This window comes from Genypterus blacodes, unplaced genomic scaffold, assembly GCF_046128005.1.
Source record: "Genypterus blacodes isolate CSIRO-AG114 ecotype Tasmania unplaced genomic scaffold, CSIRO-AGI_Gbla_v1 ptg000007l_1, whole genome shotgun sequence".
In the NCBI taxonomy this organism is placed as follows: Eukaryota; Metazoa; Chordata; class Actinopteri; order Ophidiiformes; family Ophidiidae; genus Genypterus; species Genypterus blacodes.
In genome coordinates this window covers 2,513,447-2,531,210 of record NW_027466821.1, presented here as the reverse complement: position 1 = coordinate 2,531,210, position 17,764 = coordinate 2,513,447, and the positions used below count along the sequence as shown (strand labels likewise).

At 43.0% G+C, this 17,764-nt stretch overlaps 1 protein-coding gene across 4 annotated transcripts in view; it reads right to left on the bottom strand.

The window, feature by feature from the left end:
* The window catches only part of cald1a (caldesmon 1a), a 44,200-nt gene extending 34,968 nt beyond the window's left edge, over positions 1-9,232 (bottom strand). For all 4 annotated transcript variants that reach the window (XR_012963722.1, XM_076151491.1, XM_076151505.1 and 1 more), the window contains exon 1: positions 9,103-9,232. The gene's annotated coding sequence lies outside the window, so the exon portion shown is untranslated. The remainder of the gene's footprint in view (positions 1-9,102) is intronic.
* Positions 9,233-17,764: the final 8,532 nt, after the last annotated feature.

Here is a 17,764-nt window from a genome sequence, read left to right as displayed (position 1 = left end):
AATTGATCATTTCAAAGGTACTAGGCTTTCAACTGGTTCAAGTTACACCTACTGGCACATTGTACTCCAATCCTGGTTCACCTACATTGGTTGAAAAATCTGGTGCCAAGAATGAGCAATATGGAGAGTTTACCGACTGCCAAGCCGGCGTTTCAAAACTGTCTGCAAATTTGTTCTTGCTTGTCGTGGCACTGTGGTAGTTCAGATACTAAGCTCTGATGTTTTTGAATCCGTGGACGCACATTCTCTAGATGACAGAGAGCTCACCTCTCCGTCCAAAAAATACATTCCACTCGTCTCATACCTCAAATCTTTCCGGGGCTCTACGGGGCTAATCTTCACTAGCTTTACCAGATCTCATTTTCGTGCGTGGCTGCACTGGCTGTTATTATTAGCGTGGCAGGCAGCCAGCAAGTGTCTTGGAAGGGTACAGGTCTAGTGTCCCCCCCCTCCCCCCGAGGTAGAAGGCCCGAGCCAGGATCTTTAATGTGTAGGTGCTCTGTAGGTAATGTATCTTACCTTACAGTCTGTAACTTTCACTGTGTTTGTACTGTTTTGTCAATCTAGAGGCCAATCTGATCACCCAAGCCATAGAATGTCTTAAACTGTGTCCCCTAAGACCCTTACCCCATGTCTGTGTGTCAGGAAGCCTCGCCATTCCTTCTCCATTTCTGTGGTTATGCGACTTTGGAATCTGTTGCCAAAAATTCCAGGAAACCCTAGAGCTTCATGAGACATAACAAAGCTCTCTCTCTCCTTCTCCCTCTCCATCTTCCCATCTCTGTTCCCCTGTCTTTGTCTCTTTCGCTACAGTTTACAGTGTGTTAATCTGTCTGCCTTAGTTTTAGAAGCTTTACAGCTCATTCTCCCTGGGAGACTGGCTGATATTATGGCATTTTAAATGGCACAGTTTCTTACTTTTAATGCCTGCGCTAATTCAAGACCACAAGAGTCTTTAAACCGTGGAGGACGCAATCATCATTGACTGCCATTAGCATGACGTGACGTTTACCAGTAAAGTGAGGATAAAAATTCAGCTTTGGAGGTTAATATATGTGTGGTATTTAAGCCTCCTAATTCCTAAATTTATTAGAATAACACATATCTCAGACAGGCATGAAATTGTAAATAATTGAGCAGGGCTCTTAGGAGGCTTCTCTTCTTGCTCCATGGGAGTTGTTACAAGATTTTTTTTTTGGCTGATGGCAAAACTAGAAATGAGATTTGGTCCACAGCAAAATGGGAGTAGATCCAAAACCGCAAGCAGCCCTCCCCCCAGCTGACGGCACTGATCCGTCCACGGGGGTTCACCCATCTCCTTTCTCTTGACACGTCTCCTCCACCTGGGTCACCTCTGCTCTCCTGACACCCCCTGACGCACACACACACACACACGCACCTACAGGAGCACCTATTCACCTACGCCCACGCCAACGCCCCCAACCCTGTGTTTATGTTCAGAGCTTGAGTGACTGGTATTTCATTTCGGCCTGCCCGGAGCCCTTTTGCACACAGTTTGGCTTGGCTGGTGTACCATTACTGGTCATTAAGTCTAACCTGAACTAATAGGGGCCCATTTTCCAAGGTGGTCTCCCAGGTGGCTGTCACAGGAGTGAGTGGCACTGCGGGGCTCAGGGTTTGACTCGGGCATACTGAGTCTCATGAAAAACCTGCTTGGATCCTGGCCAGACTCCATCATACATGGAACGCAGACTCTGATAACAAGAACTCTTTGTTCTAGGGGGTGTCTGGGTGTTGTGTTTCTCATTAAGGGAGGTTTTTAACGAGGCCAGCCAGAATGTGCACCCTGTCCTTTACTTTACCATCTTGTGCCAACCTCAAGAGTCTGATCCGCTGAAACGCCAATGACATATTTGTTCAAACCAGAGCCTTCTATCATCTTTTCATTTAAGAAGTAAAGCTTAAACCAATTTCCCACAAGGTCAGGCAGATAAACTTTATTCGAGGTACAATAAAGTGCTTTCCTCATTTTTATTGATCTGACTTTATGCCGAGCTTACTCCTGGCATCAGAGAATGATCAGATAATGATGATGCGTTTACACTAAGATAAATCTAAAACAGAAGTTGCCGATCAAGGTGAGCAAAAGGAATGTCACGAAAGGTGCTAAAATGGAAAAGCTCTCCCGTTTAGCTCTAAATCCTACAAATCATAACACACCTCCGACTGATTCCTATAGTCACCTGATGCCAAACCAACACTACATGATTTCAGCCCGGATTTTCCAGGCCCAGACAAACTTTTTCAACCTGCAGTTTTTTTCCCAGATCGGCAAATTTGCTACTTGCACAAGTCACACGCATGCATACTTCAGATTAGTGCCAATTTAAATCACATTAAGGTGCATACATCACATTTGAAAAGACAATTTACTGCCGCAGTATAATAGAAGTTTTACAGCGATTGTAAACTGATGGATCACCTCCTCCAAGGTGAGAGATGAGATGATCTTGATAGGAAAGCATGTGCGCAATAACTCCCTTATCAGAGTATATTGTTCGCTAAATTGTTCCAATGACAAATAGGTTAATTTGGTATAAAAGTATTGTTGTTATTGTTGCTCTCTTTCCTGTGACATCTGTCATCATTAATTAGATGAGAAGGAGCTATTAGTCTAAATGCAGGCTAATTAATCCACACTCACACTCCATTAGACGTCATGCTCAATTTGTGTACAGAGCTGTTTACTGGGTAAATAAGCAGAGGAGACAAGGCCCAGCGCTATTATTCCTGACTAGCATCACGAAAAAATGCTCTATATTTACACTTACATGTATATTAGTCATACAAATTGTAAAACTGAACCGTAGGCCACAAACAAGGTTAGACATGAGAGGACATTTGGTTTAATAAGTACCCTTCAGCTATCACCTCCGCAGCCATCCGGCGGCTCTATTACTGTAAAGTCCAGTGAGTTATTCAATAACCTGACCGAGTGTTTCTCCCAATCACCACTGGCAGAGCTCTGATGAGTTAAAGAGCGTTCCTATGCCAGCCTCTGTCCCTGCAGAGTGTGGTCTGACTGTAATGGTTTTTAGAGGCCATATTTCTGCTCTCCTTGTCCCCTTTACAGACTCGGGTTAGAGCACATAGGTAAAGAAAATTTGACAAATCACCTAATGCAAGCTGAAATAAATCCACAAAACAGATCTAATCTACAAATGTCTCCCATAGACAAATGAGAGCGTTAGATTTCTTCTCTTGCTTCGGTGGAATCATGGGTATCCATGGCTCAAAGGCGCGGCAAGAAAATGCTGAAAGCGTGCCTCTGTGTCCATTTGTTACCGGTGCCGAGGAAAGAATAGCTTTGCATCAGCTATTCTGTACTTTTGATCTTCATGCTAAATGACTTTAACCCCCCCACCCCACCCTGGTTCACCCCCTCCCAACGAGGCAGTGACATACAAAGTGGAAAGAAAATGGCAAGAGCGCCGGCTTCCTTACTCCCTTTCTCTCGCCTTACTCGTAATACATTCCTGAGCGGTCCTGCGAGGCTCATATGTAAATGCATGAGTATGCTTCTGATTAGGAGGCACAAAGAGTACACTCTATAAATGCACTCTTAAACAATTACCACTGCTCCCGACTGCAGCCCCAACACAGACCTCAGACTGTGCTGCTGCCTGACTGGCTTATTCAGGTGGGAAACGTGGCTGCAGAATATGTCCAAGAATGTGTCTCGCAACAAGACGGACAATTCTGCTTTTCAGAGTCTGATTTTACACGCCAGATAATGAGTCGAGACACAATGTGAATGAATTAAAGCCACAATTCATAGTTTTGTGTTAAAGGTCAACTGTATGGTGGAATTTGCCAAATCAAACTAAGGTTGGAGCACAAACAGTGACGCCCTGCATCCAGAAAGGTTTCAGCTTTCACTTATTCCCCACTGCTGCCAAACACTACAACAAAGTCCAAAGCCACTTTTTTCCCTTATCGATCCAAACACAACACCACACGCTGATAAAGTCTAAAAACATGCCCCTGATTTATCACCATGGAAAAAGGGATTCTATCAATGTGACAAATTGACACATCTGTGAAAGGGGTCAACGATTCTGTCATACGGGTATTTCTTTATTCTGCACCTTTCCCAGGCCGTTAACTGGCTATAACTGCTGGAATGTTTATAAATGAGAGGTTTGACAGATATTTGGTGAGATTCTGAATTCTCCTCAGCAGAAATGGAGAGTGAAAGCAAGAAGAAAATTAAACTATCAAAAATGGATGAATAACTGCACAGGGTCATTCCCAAATCACACGAGGTCATCAGTCCCACGGCTTGAGTACTTTTTGTGGTAGTTCCAACCATTTTAACATCAATCTCTTGTGACTGTAGAGGGCAACTACCTACGTAATCTCTTCAACTTGTGCTCATACAGTGTGAAACCATGACAGAACCGAGACGTTATCTTGACTCACATGTTCCAATACCAAGCACTTGGAATACTCCGCTGGGACTTTGTAGTTCATCCAACAAATGAAACAATCGAATTACAGTAGAAGTTTGGCTCATGTGGATTCCCATGTAAGGACACAGTCATAGTTTTATGTGTATGAGGTAAGTCCTTACTTCCACCATTACCACATAGAAGCCTGATCTCTCCCACGACGGCAGCCGTCCAACACACCATATGTTCATACACATTTTTAGCACACACAGCACCTCTAGAGCCACCAGCGTGAACGCAGCAGGCCAACGACTGAACTACACACTGCCCCGTTTGTGTCCCATGTGTAGCAGTGCCACGATTCATAGAGAGGTTAACCTTGCTAACTGTGTAAACACATGACCGGTGAGGTCATGTATTTACACTCCATGGTAATTCTCACACATGCCGCTGGGATTTACATCACCTTATTACCTCCATGTCCCCTTAATTCCCCATTACACTAAAATATGGGACTTTTAAAAAGTGATTTGACAGGTTCTTGATTAGCCGTGTTTGTTTAGTTTGGGGACACGATGGGAGGATGACAGGCCCGGGCCAAGGAGAAGCTGACGGGGAGGGGAGGTGAGGGGAGGACAGGGGCAGAGGGGAAAGAATAGAAAAGACATGTGCGAGGGCAAAATGAGAGCAAAAGTTATTGTAATCACATCATTTCGGGAGGTGAGGGTGCAAGGAAAGAGGCGGGCGCAAAGGAGTGCAATGCCAGTAAGGAGAGGGAGAGAGATATGGAAGGTGGTTTCTTTGCCAAAGGGACAAACTGTGCATGTCTGAGGTCCCTGTGGGAGGACGGCAAAGGAAAACACAGGGCCAATCAGCTAACAGAGACATTTCCTGTGGTCGGGTTTATCAGATGAGACGAAGCCCAAAGGCTAATTGTCCCTCTCAACAGCGTTACACACTTACACGAATACGGCTTTGGCGAGCCAAGGAGAAAACATGCATCCTTGTGGGATGACATCAGAAGTGCAGTTTGGGAGCGCTGACCTCACTCGTGCACGATCAATCATGCACCAAACCCCCGTGAAACGCAGAGCGAGAGAGGAGGCTCTACCTTTGAAGGGGCAGAAAGCGAGGCCGCCTGAAGTAAAATTAAATCATCATCCATTAAAAACAACAGATTTTGTTAAGGGGAATGAGAGAAAGTGTATTTTTTTTTATAGCTTTGGAACCTCTGGCAGAGCTCAGCATCTGGGAACAAGCAGATGGCAGGCCAATATGCCAATTACAAACATTGATGTGCCACGCTGCCTATTAGGGAAACTGGTCTTGAATGATGGCGCTTTAAAGTCAGAAAATGATGCGAGGGAGAGGCGGATCTCTCTCCCTCTTCATCAGAGTGTGACTAGAGCTCGGAGGAATTCAAACGTAGGTATTACATGGCACGTGACTCCTTCAGCCAGGAGAGTCAAAGTTTGGGAATGAGTTGGGGAAAGAAAGGAAGTGGCGCACAGATCCTGGGAGGGATCCTCTGACGCCGCGCCCAAGTCGATGCTTGAGAGATAGCCATGAAAATGCAATTCGACTAAGTGAGGCTTAATTTGGTGGCTGGGGCACAGAATCTGCTATATTTCAGGTTGTGCAGAGAATAGAGGAGAGGAAAAATGAAAGTCAGCATTCTTCATCACCCAAGAGAAAACCAAAGTCTAATTGTGGAGTGAACGAATGCCAGAACATCCAAGAGCACTTTGCATATTTCCCTGCAGAACTGTTCCATGTCAGTTTGGCTGCCTAATGGGGGAACAACAAACAGAAAAATGAAGCTAAATTACACACAGGGAAAATTTCATTGCATTTTAAAATTTACATATCACATACCGAACATCTGGGAAACACTTTTTGGTGAGTTTTCCCAGTGAGTCATAAATAAACATTATCTAAGGTTTCGTGCCCTTGTGTGACTTCATAAGCAAGCAACTCCGCCAGTTTTGCCTCCCACTTGTTGACCGTTGTTACTCGGTTTAAGAGTTAAGGATTCTTTTCCACCCTGTGCTCTGCCTGTCTGTCCAAGCTCACCATATTATACAACTTAGTGTGCGGTTCTGGATACACAGCATTCAAATTACATGCTATCAAATTCAAAGGCAAAAAGGGAGGGGGGGGGGGGATGAGTAAGCTGTGGGGCCGGAGTCCAGGGCCAGGATCCCATGAGCTTTTGCTGCAAGTCAGTCACAATTGCTTCAAATGAGCTGAACCCTGTCATACTTGAGTGCTTGTCCAGAAGACACAAATCCAAAACCTAAACTGACTTTGTTCCCAACAAACACTGAATATGTGGAGGCCGGCGAAAAGATCCCTGTGTTTCTGCATCATCTCATTGTCAAAAGATCATCCGCGGGTGAGCAAATCTGCATAAAACCAAAGTCAAGAGGCAGAAGATGAGAACACACAGAACATGCTGTGACATAGTTTCGGCTGCCTGCTACAGGAAGGAACCGGAAAATAACTTTGGCACCTGCTGAGCAGAAACAATGTATGTTTGGACCGACATGTCAGCGTGCCGTCGCCGAACTCCGAGGCGCGATTGGAAAACCGTAACGCCAAGCGCAGCATAGGTAAACACTTCTATTAGAATAAAACAGAAAATGCAGATCGCTCCCGTTTGCCTCTGCCAGCTTTCCATTCTTTTCAAATTCTCTCTGCCACTTAGTTGGCCGCCGTGCGTGGCGGTGGTGAGAGACTGTTGCCTCGCGAGGAAACTCTGGATTCTTGCTTTGGAACTTGATACCATGGTGGATAGTAACTGTCTAATACCCAAACTATATCACAGAGGCATCCACAAACTAACGTACACAGATATATGTAAACATGTCATTTACATGCATACCTACACTGTCATGCAGGCGTGCACAAAGGAATTCATGAATGCTTCAAGGCCAGCTGCTCGCTTTTGCACACAATGAGTATGAGGATAATGAGATAGGCTATATCGATTGCCTGATGAGAGAGAGAAAGAGATGGATATAGAGAGGGAGAGAGCGAGAGTGAGAGAGGGGCTGCATTACAGTAACCAGCCTTCATCACACTGTGCAGTCCAGAGCCAGACTCCGGAAATGCATGGCAGTGTTCCCTACATCCTGCCCGCCCAGCCCTAACCCAGACCCTGGCTCGCGCTCCGCACTGCCAAACCCCTGTTATCACTGCGTGCAATTACCTCCAGATTCTTCTGCACCCACATCAAAGCATGCCAATTACAAAATCCCATTTTCTTTACATACGGCGGACTGTAGGGTATACTTTTCCCAGCTCGCATCAGCTGAGAAATATTCTTGTGTGTGTGTGCGTGTGTGTGTACATGCATGCAAAAAAGTTGAGAAGGAGCTGCAGAACTATTACACATTCCAGAGGCTATTCCAATCATCTTTCACCAGGTTGGGCCTGTGCCTTATGAAGAGTGGAGGGCATTCCCTACGTGTTTTCCAAACACTGCAGAACTTATCAGATACAGTTTCAGGGACAATTACTATGCTGTCTCAGGCCCAGAAGCATTACAAAAAAAGAACCTATAGATCCTAACCCCTTACAGCCCCCCTTCCACCCTCCCTCCATTATCCATGCTTGCATTTCACAGATACTACTATGTAATAAAGCCGAGATCAAAAGACTTGCTGGCTAACTCGAGCACGGTAAAGGAGAGCCCTTCGCCTCGGGGATGGCGGGATTGCTTAGAATGTGATATGCTGAGATGATGAGAAGCGGCTTCATCTGTGAGGACGGTAACCTTTTGGTCCCAAACCTGCCCTCTGGCTTTGTCTACAGGAGATGCTGGATGTCTTTAATGTTCCTATACAATCTGCTGATAAGATCATCCTGTATGGTACATCTCTTGATCAGATTTGACCTTTGAGGGGCCTGTGCTGCTGTTACCCAGGGGCCCATCTTTTTTTTTTCTTTTTTTTTTTTTGCAGACATCAGCCAGCTTTGTCCACATTCCACATGTCAGCTTTCAACAAGTTTCTCTACAATCTGGAGTTTTAACCTCAAGGACGCAACTTGGCCGTTGAGGAGACTTTTAAAAGGAGAGATTCCTGATTGCACAAACTCCTGAATGAAAATCACAAAAATATGTGATGTCAGTGGTTACAGGCCCGAGCAGTCTGTGCATATCTGAGGCGATGAGAAGCTGGGCTGGCCGAGGAGGGGGGGGGAGGTTGAGGCCCCCACATCATACTTTGTTCGATAAGAATCTGGAGCAGCGCCTGCGCCTGAGAATGGACATACACGCTATTCTTCATTGTCTCGCGATTAACAAAAGATTAACATGACAATCGGTTGCGTCATCGCTCGAGTTTCGACGCGCTGGAAAAAGAGTCCGTAAAAGCTGCGATCATGAGTTTACTTCGCGATCAGTGGAGAGTTTGAGGGCTGGAGCGCACAAAAGAGGGAGCGGCTGCGGCCAAAAAAACTATTCAGAAAAGTTGAACAAGCAGATGATCGGCGCCGAGATGAGTGTTTGTGATAACCCGGCGCCGTCACGTAGCGAAATATCTCCCAAAGCGAAACGGTGTGTGAACGCGCCGTGACCTCATATAATGTCACCGGATGCCGATCGCGGTGCCAAAAAAACTGGCGCAAGAAGTTGAGCGATGAAGCTAGAGGTTGTGATCGTTGGTGCAAAGTTTAGTGCGCTTACCTGCGGCGGATCGTAACGGGACAAAAGTGAGAGGTCTTCAGTCGAGTGGAGAGGAGAGGAGAGGAGAGAGGGAGCCCAGTCTGCACTCGGTCCTCCACTGTACGAAACGATAAAGAGGGAACTGGATACAAGCCCCTCCCTTTAAGACATAATCACACATCGAGATTTACTCCCGGCCGGGCGCAGCGACTTCACCGAAGGCTACTGCTCAGAATCACCTCTCAAAGCCTGGAAGAGTAACGGTGGGAAAATCAAATGGAACTCTGGGAACACTAATACGTCTATAAAAGCGATGTTGAGGCAGAAGTGGTCTTTTCTGCTTTAGTAAGTCCTCTGAGAGGAGTGATCATCAGCACACTGGTAGGCCCCAAAGCTTCCTCACTGGTAGTAATGTGGTAGTGACCGAATAAAAAGGTAGAGTAAGCTTACAGTTAGTGATCATCAAAAGGGGAAAGAGCCGAACTGTGAATGAACAAGATTTCAACACCACTTTATTTCAAATATGACATCTCACACTGTCAAGCTGTTCCTCTGGAGTGACCCCTGAAAATTAGAAAGATGATTCTAAAAAATCTGCAGGGAATGAAAACAACTGAAATCCATGCACGCTATGTTACTGCGGCAAAAAATATTCACAAACAACACATATTGAAAAAGAAGTGGAGGCTTTTTCTGTGAGTTTTGGAAGTTGTCCATGATTCAAAAAGGTTTAGAACCACTGACACGCACAATAATCTTCAACAGTAGATGTTAAAATGAGCCTGGCTATCGTTCTACATCCCCATACATCATTGCGTTTCCAGCCAGAGCTATTGGACGCGATACTGTCACCCCAAAACACTCCACTGTTCCCAGAATCGATTTTTAGTGCCATAGATAATGACAGAAACGCCATCCATTCCTCTCGCTGGTGTCGAGTTGGATTGTCTCAGCCGAACGCGCGGCCGCGACCTTTTGCTTTGCGAGTAATTTTGGGGAAGATGCAGGGTTTTGGACAACACAATGACAGCAGTGTTCTCCGTGGAGACATTGCCCCACTTTGTCTTCCCCTGTAAAACAATGATGCTCAGAACAAAGAATGAACTTAAGAGCATTAGGCCACTGGTGCAGAAATGAACACCATATGTGCTGGTTTGTCTTTTGCATGTGTTTTTTTAAGATAAAGTGAAATAAATGCGGCCTGGTTGACTGTGCGCGCGTGTGTGTGTACTATAGTGTACGTCTGCCTCCTGTATGTGTGTGTGACAAAATGAGAGAGAGTATGCGTGCACTAGGAGAGAAGGAGACAAAGGCAGAATAGCAGGCAAGAGGGTCATTGTGTGGAACAACTCAAAAAATATCCTTATCTCTGTGCCTTTGAAAATTGATGTATTTTAAAATAAAATAGTCATCCTTCATCATCTACGTTTCTCTCAGACTCCAAATCCCATTTGCGCATAACATTTTGGCCCCAAGAGCCCTATTACTCTGACGCAAAATCACTCCATGGCATAATTTGGTTGCCAAAAATGATGTTGTGGCTGTGGCATGTTTATAGTTCGTACGATGCTCTTACACTCAGTGCTATATTTACATCATGAGCTCAGGTGTTTACTTCAGCCACACACTTTGGTTTATGTTTCACATCCCCAAGGTTATGGCCTTGTGTGCGTATATGGGATTTGGCAATTAAGTTTAAAGTTTAAAGCGGAGTTACAAAAACACAAGCTTACTTTAACAGAGACATGTCACAACTCAGTATATATGGCCACAAATCCAGGAGTAAACATCGTGGCTCTTGGCAAAGATGGACTATCAGGGTCTGTTTTGGAGCTGCGGGCCAGAGGCGTTCGTGCTACCAAACCTACCTACTCTGTTACTTCAGACGAAACATCTCTATTTATATTGCACCACTTGCAACAAAACCACAACATTTCCGCTTCATCGTACTGCTGAAAGAGTATGTTGTCATCTTGAGTGAGCTGACTTAAGGAAAGCATTTGCCTTCAAAGTTGTTTAGAAAAGCGCCATCGATCTGCATCCTCGTAGCTTAATAAAGCAAAGCTTCCATTAGCAGTTAGAGCACAAAGTTCCCTTGTATAATCTCTCTGTGAAGGAATAAAGTAATATCATCACTGTCAGTCATTGATAACACACTAACACACAATTACGCTGTTTATGATCAGTCAGTAGCTTTAGATTTTGATTCTACTTGACAATATTAGAAAAAGAGAATCTGGCATTGTTTATATGTAATATACGACAAAGATCAACTAAAACACCTGTACATCATCAGTCCAACAGCCTCTAACTGCACCTATCCCTCTGTGAAATCCAAGCCTCATCTGAGCCTCATCACATTGTGTTTATTTCAAAAGTGCACGTTGATCCTGAGCCTTTGACCTCTCTGACCCCATCCACGGCTAATTTCCATTATGTAAAATGATTTATTATGATCAATTACACGTAGCGTGCAGGAGGCTCAGGGAGGGATTAAAAGCCTAGCTGTGACCCACCTGGCTTGAGTTCTAACTCTTTGACATGTTCAGGGGCCCCAGGATGGGTCCCAGGAGTACTCCGTCACACCAGCTATAAGCCCAAGCAAAGCAAACACAGAATAACTCGTTTGTTGACTTTTACTAATGTTGAATCCAGTCAGGAGAATACGAGACTGTCAAAAATTCAGCTTGATACATTTGTGTCGAGAATGTGATTCGAAGATAAAAGCTAAGCATGTCTTATTTCATGACATCAAAGTAGCTCTGAAATGGACTCCTATGAGACGGTGCCCAGCTTAAACTTCACGAAGAAAAATGTTTTCACATTCTTCAATGCTTAGACTATAAAAATAGAATGCAGTCTTTTTTTTATAAATCAATGGAAAACATTTGTGTCCATTACAGCTTGGTGCATATTTCACAAGACATCTCTTTTTGAGCTGGGAGGATCCTAATCTTCACGTCAAGAGTGCGCTTTTCATGTGTCAGAGATGATTGTTAAACACGCATAACAAAAACCCAGTGTCGCTAACAGTAGGCACACAGATGGAACCTCACAAAAGAGAGCAGGATCAAGCACTTCTGCACACATTCACTCAGAGAATCTCTTCTAGTCTGGTCTTCACTTTTTCCAGACCGCAGACGAGCTCACCCATGACTGACAATTCACCACTGGCACCCACCTGATGCCCATAAATGGATCTTCCCCATATTTCCTTGTCTGGCTATTTCTCAGCTATTTTCCATCCAAGCCATCATCTACTGGAGTTTCATCATCACATTGGAAGTGTTCAGGTATGAATATTTTTGCTTTTTGTAGAAACGGTGACGTTAAACCAAAGTGCTTGCGTGGACAACCAAGCTTGGACAGCATGGCGCAGAGAGAGGGGTGAGTAACAGCAGGGATATCATTGAGGTTATTAAGTGGGCACCTCCCATCACAGATGTTTGACTAAATGATTCCCATGTCACGTCAGCAAAGCTTCTAAATCCCTGTGCCACCACATCAACAAACATAAAAGATCGACAGTCTGAAAGTTCTTTTTATGTATGGATCTCACAACTGAGACTGGTTGATACATGAGAGGTAATTCAGAGCGTCTCGGATATTTCATGTCGAGCCATTTGACAATAATACAAGCAATTTATGGCAAAATGAGGGTTCTTACCATTTATTTCTTGCTTGTTTCAGTCTAAGCTACACTGACACACAAGACAGCAGCAGTCAATATACCTTTGAAACAATTTCTGCTTGGGAGTCAAAGCTGGGGCAAATGTAACATTGTGTGGGATGTTTGATATTACCACGGAAACCCCATCTGTGTCTAATCATAACAGAGGCCATCTGTTCAGCATAGAAAAAAGTTTAATGACATGAACAGAAGTATAGGAGATTAGGAAACGTTTGGTATAAATATGTATATGTAGTTGTTCCATATATACATTGGGATGTTTTGTTACCACCCACGACTACAAAATGCTTGGTAAACACATCAAGTCTACCCCTGTTGTCACCCATGCCTCATAATTTGGCGCTACATTGAGGGATTACCAAAATGATGTTTTCATCTGCATCTATTGGTTAATCTATCTTTGTCTTCACGTTTGTTTGGTATTATCCTGTTATTTTTCTCTCATCATGCTCCCTTTTTTGTGTTCATTAAATGTGGAAGGCACTTGCACACAGTTGCATCCAAGCAGGAAGCATGCATTACAAAAAACTTGATCGATGGATTGATTTTTAGCTGGAATTTTGAATAAAACTGCAATATGAAAACAAACAAACTTGTGGATCCAGATTTAGGAATTTACAGGAATATTCTCTTAACATAGCAGGATTTGTTGATTTTTTGTTAATTTTGTAAAAAAAATAATGCACCAATCATAATTTTGGAAAATGTGGCATATTCATTCTAAAACAGACTTTCTACAGGTTCAACTTGTATTGGATATGGATACATTATACAGTGCAAGTATATTATGAAAACAGGACTAATTTTATCAAGCATGGTTTGGCCTTGATGGAGGTATGCCCTCTATATCACTGCTCCTACTGCTGATACATACAAAAAATATGCATCAGATTGGATTGGTGGGCCAAAGCTATTACAACACTGTGATCTTTACAGTCATTTGCTGATCATCCATCTGCTCGCTCAATCTAACTCACAGCGGATGTGATTATAATGCACAAACCCAGGACTAATCTCTGAAACTGTTGCAAAATTCATGGAGCATTTTATTTGGTATTTATCATTAGACACGCTCACTGTGGTGCAGTGTGACCCATCTGGTAAATGCAGTGTCATACCTGCATACATGCATCAGAGAAGAATGAATAGAGGGTGATGCTTGGACAGCCCCTGCTGGAGATTAAGATAAAGTGAACATTGTCTATAGGAGTAAAGGCCGTATTTGTTGTGTCAGCACCCTGACCTATACTGCCCCCCACAGTTCAAAAAATAAAAAATAAAATGTAAAATACAGTTCGGTGTAATTACAACAAGGACATTTATCTGCCAGTCAGACTAATATCTTGCAGAATTTATATTAATTTTTTCAATTTTAGATGTTAGTTTCACATCCAGGTTATGGAAACAGGGAGCATGTAAGTAAAATATTTTCAAATTTTTATCCTCCATTTTAACAGGCAGAAGAGACACCATCACAAAACCAAAACAAGCATTAAAAACAAGCTGTAATGTCAGCAAAGAGAGCCAAGGCACAATGTGCATCACATACACATTAAATATACTGCACTAGAATATACGCGCGCACGAATAGCCTGGTTCTCGGGGGGCTTTCATGTGACTGGATGATCTATCATGGTTTAAATGTTATTTCTCCATTGGATGATTAAATCTGACAGTGAAGACTGTACGAGACCCGCATATACACAGAGGGTAGACTGATAGATTGCTGTTTGGCTTTGGCGACAGACCAATAAAAGGTGCATGAGCCAGAGAGATATGCCTTTTAGAGTCATCAGACATCCTTGTTTGGCTTGTATTCTCCAATTCATTGATTAAAAAACCCCAAAACTGTTTCTCTGCAAAATCCAAACATATTGCTAAATGCCCTGGGAGAGGGTCTGTTTTGCAGCATGCTTTTGTAACCTCCACTGAGGAGGTCATGTCTCACAGTTTATTAGGAGGATATCTCAAAAAGTATGGGTTCATGGATTCTGATGAAATTGTGTGCAAAGGCGGGACTTGGGGTCAAAGAAGAGTTGATTAGATTTGAAGGCCCATCCACACCAGGAGCTGGATACTGGAATTAGTTTTCACTGTCTTAAAATTTGTTGACATTTTTGCCCATTTCTTGAGACTTAAGACACCAACCTTAATGAAAAACCTCCTTGCACATGTATTTTATGACTACCGGTAGATGCAATTTAGCAGATCCATACAGGATACTGCATATTGATCTGGATCTGGCAAATTAAATTTGAAGGTCAGACATGGGGGACATTTATGATTATCCAATAAGGCTAGAGGGATGTAGCTATCAATATGAAGCTAAGATGGTGCTGAAATAGCAGAGAAAATGTCCACAATACTGCTGTACAATGAATCTGCATTAAACACTTTTTAACATGGCTAATTTCAAGGTAATGATGAACGTAAAAATCTGGCTTTATATTGGCAAAAAATGGAAAATCAGACCCAAGGCATACCTGTGCCTTGGCATCAGCTATGAATTTCCCTTTTAGAATGTTTGGTTTACTACCATTTCAATTGTAGGTCTTGAGCTGATATTATTTTTCAGGATGACGGTGTCATGATGCTGGGGTTCTGTGTTCATATCCTGTTTTGTTTTGTAGTATTTCCTGTTGTTGTGTATTTTGCTTTACTTCCTGACCTCGTGTTTCCTGTCTTGTTTGCCTGATTGTTTTCACCTGTTGTATTGTCCACACCTGTTTCCCATCATCTCCAGCCCCTTGTGTGTGTGTGTGTGTGTGTGTGTGTGTGTGTGTGTGTGTGTGTGTGTGTGTGTGTGTGTGTGTGTGTGTGTGTGTGTGTGTGTGTGTGTGTATATGTGTATAGTCTGCGTCTTCTCCTCACCTCTTGTCTGCCCATGTCCCTGTCCCTGTGTTCTGTGCCCTGTTTGTTCTGTCTTCGTTTTATCCTTTTGTGGTCCTGCATTTGAGTCTTTCCCCCTGGTATACCATAGAGACTGACAATGAGCGTGAAGGTTTTTGGCGTCAAAACTACTCGTGAAGTTCAAGAAAATCACACCTAAAACTTAATCGTCATTTCTAAATGCCAAACCATGGACAAGGCCTTCAACAATTCTTAAAACAACTTTTAAACTGGCAAAAGTGCCAAAAGTGGTTATTACAGCAGCATCAACTCTAAGCTGTCTACTAAGTTAAGCTAAAATGTACTGATAAGTCTTTTTAGACAGTATGCCAACAAACAGAAAGCAAGACAAACAAAAGCAAAAACATGGCGGTGGTAATAAAAAATTCTGTGCGAAGCGAAGAGTGAGCAACAGCCTCTAGCCTTACTTTTGTATTTCTTAAAAGTTCTTCAAATTCAATCCCACAACATCTCCAGACGTCTTCCTCGGCTTCAGACCGAGCCCTTTATGAACCTACAGGCCAAACATCTTCTGAAAGAGGAACCTGAATCTGTGGGCCAGTTTCTATTTCTGCTATTTCTATTTGCAGTCTGCGCTGCAGGAATGTACAGCGTGAAAGCACAATGTCTTTTATTTTGTATTCTTTGTGGATTAGAACAGATCACAATGCCTAACACTCTCTGACACAAAGCGTGACTGTTCATACCAATCTCTGCAATTCTCTGCGTGTTCAGAGAGTATGCAGAGATAATATTTTCATTTAGGTGTGGCCAGAGATGTAAATAGATAAAATCTTAGGGGATTAATATGAGGGTGAGGGATTTGATCTTCAAATGCAGGGGGTTATCTCGGGTGAAGTATGGGTGCAGCTAGATTCCATAACGATTCAGACATACAGTTAAACTTGTGTTCATTTCCATTACAAAGACAAGTACCTCTTTCTCATTCTCGACTGCCTTCACCTCCTTATCCTGGCGTTCATCAATTCCTACGTCAATCTTTTTGTATGGAAATCCTTGCGAGACCCAGCAAAGAGAAAAGCGTCGGTCTTCTTTAAGCCGATGAAAAATATTCGAGAGAAGGGGGGGAAATGGAAAGAAGGGAGAAGATGATTCATCATGAAATGGCGTTTAAAAGCCACGGCTTTTAAATTCCACTCAGCCGTCAGCAAGACAGGTGAGAGGATGTCTTTAAAGTGGATTTTAAGGAGAAAAGGATAGAAAAGAAGCTATTTGTCTTTGCTACAGAGTGTCAGTTAGATATTATTGACAATGTTTTTATAGATATAAGCTTTTCTACGCCAGCCAGAAACCTCTGAAATAAGCATGTAAAGATAAATACATCAAATAAAGAACAGATAGCATAAAGGTGACTCACACTTACTCACTGCCGAATTCCTGGCACATTTCCAAACATATCCAACAGCATCTATAGTATGACCTTCACCAAGGACGTCAAGTTTTCACACACGTCTTTGGTTTTTCACGAGTTTAATTGCTTCAAAAGTAATACACCAATCTCCAAGTAAATCTCCATATTCATTCCATGATAGCCTATCAATACGTACCATTTGGTCTGAATAAACATATAAAATGCACACTTGGCTTGGAATTGCTGTACAGTAACATTCTTCAATAAGCCTTAATGTGTGACTGAGATGATGCTGATTTGGAAGCATGTGAATGGAATATTAAGTAGTTAGGCAGATAAATCCAGCATGATATGTGTTTATTATAGTCTCATTAGGTCAATATAGGACACACGTTTGTGCATGCATTTTGTGAACACAGTCACTTTTATCATTCATCTTTTCATAGTTTCTGTACCGGCACTGCAGAAAATTCCAGGCTGCCTCTGCAATCTTCACTTTACGCTTCACGAACAGTGAGCCATCAGCCTTTCTCAACAGCTTTCCATATCAATTAACAATGTATTATGTTTATAGTAGATAGGCTAGACAGGGAACACTATTCATTCAGTTACGCAGTGGATGGCACTTTCTTTTATCCGATGATGATAACCCTAATCACATCAACCATTTCAGTGCACAAACATCCATTAGACTCGTGGTAGCAGAGGCTGAGGAAAGGATTTACCTTCAC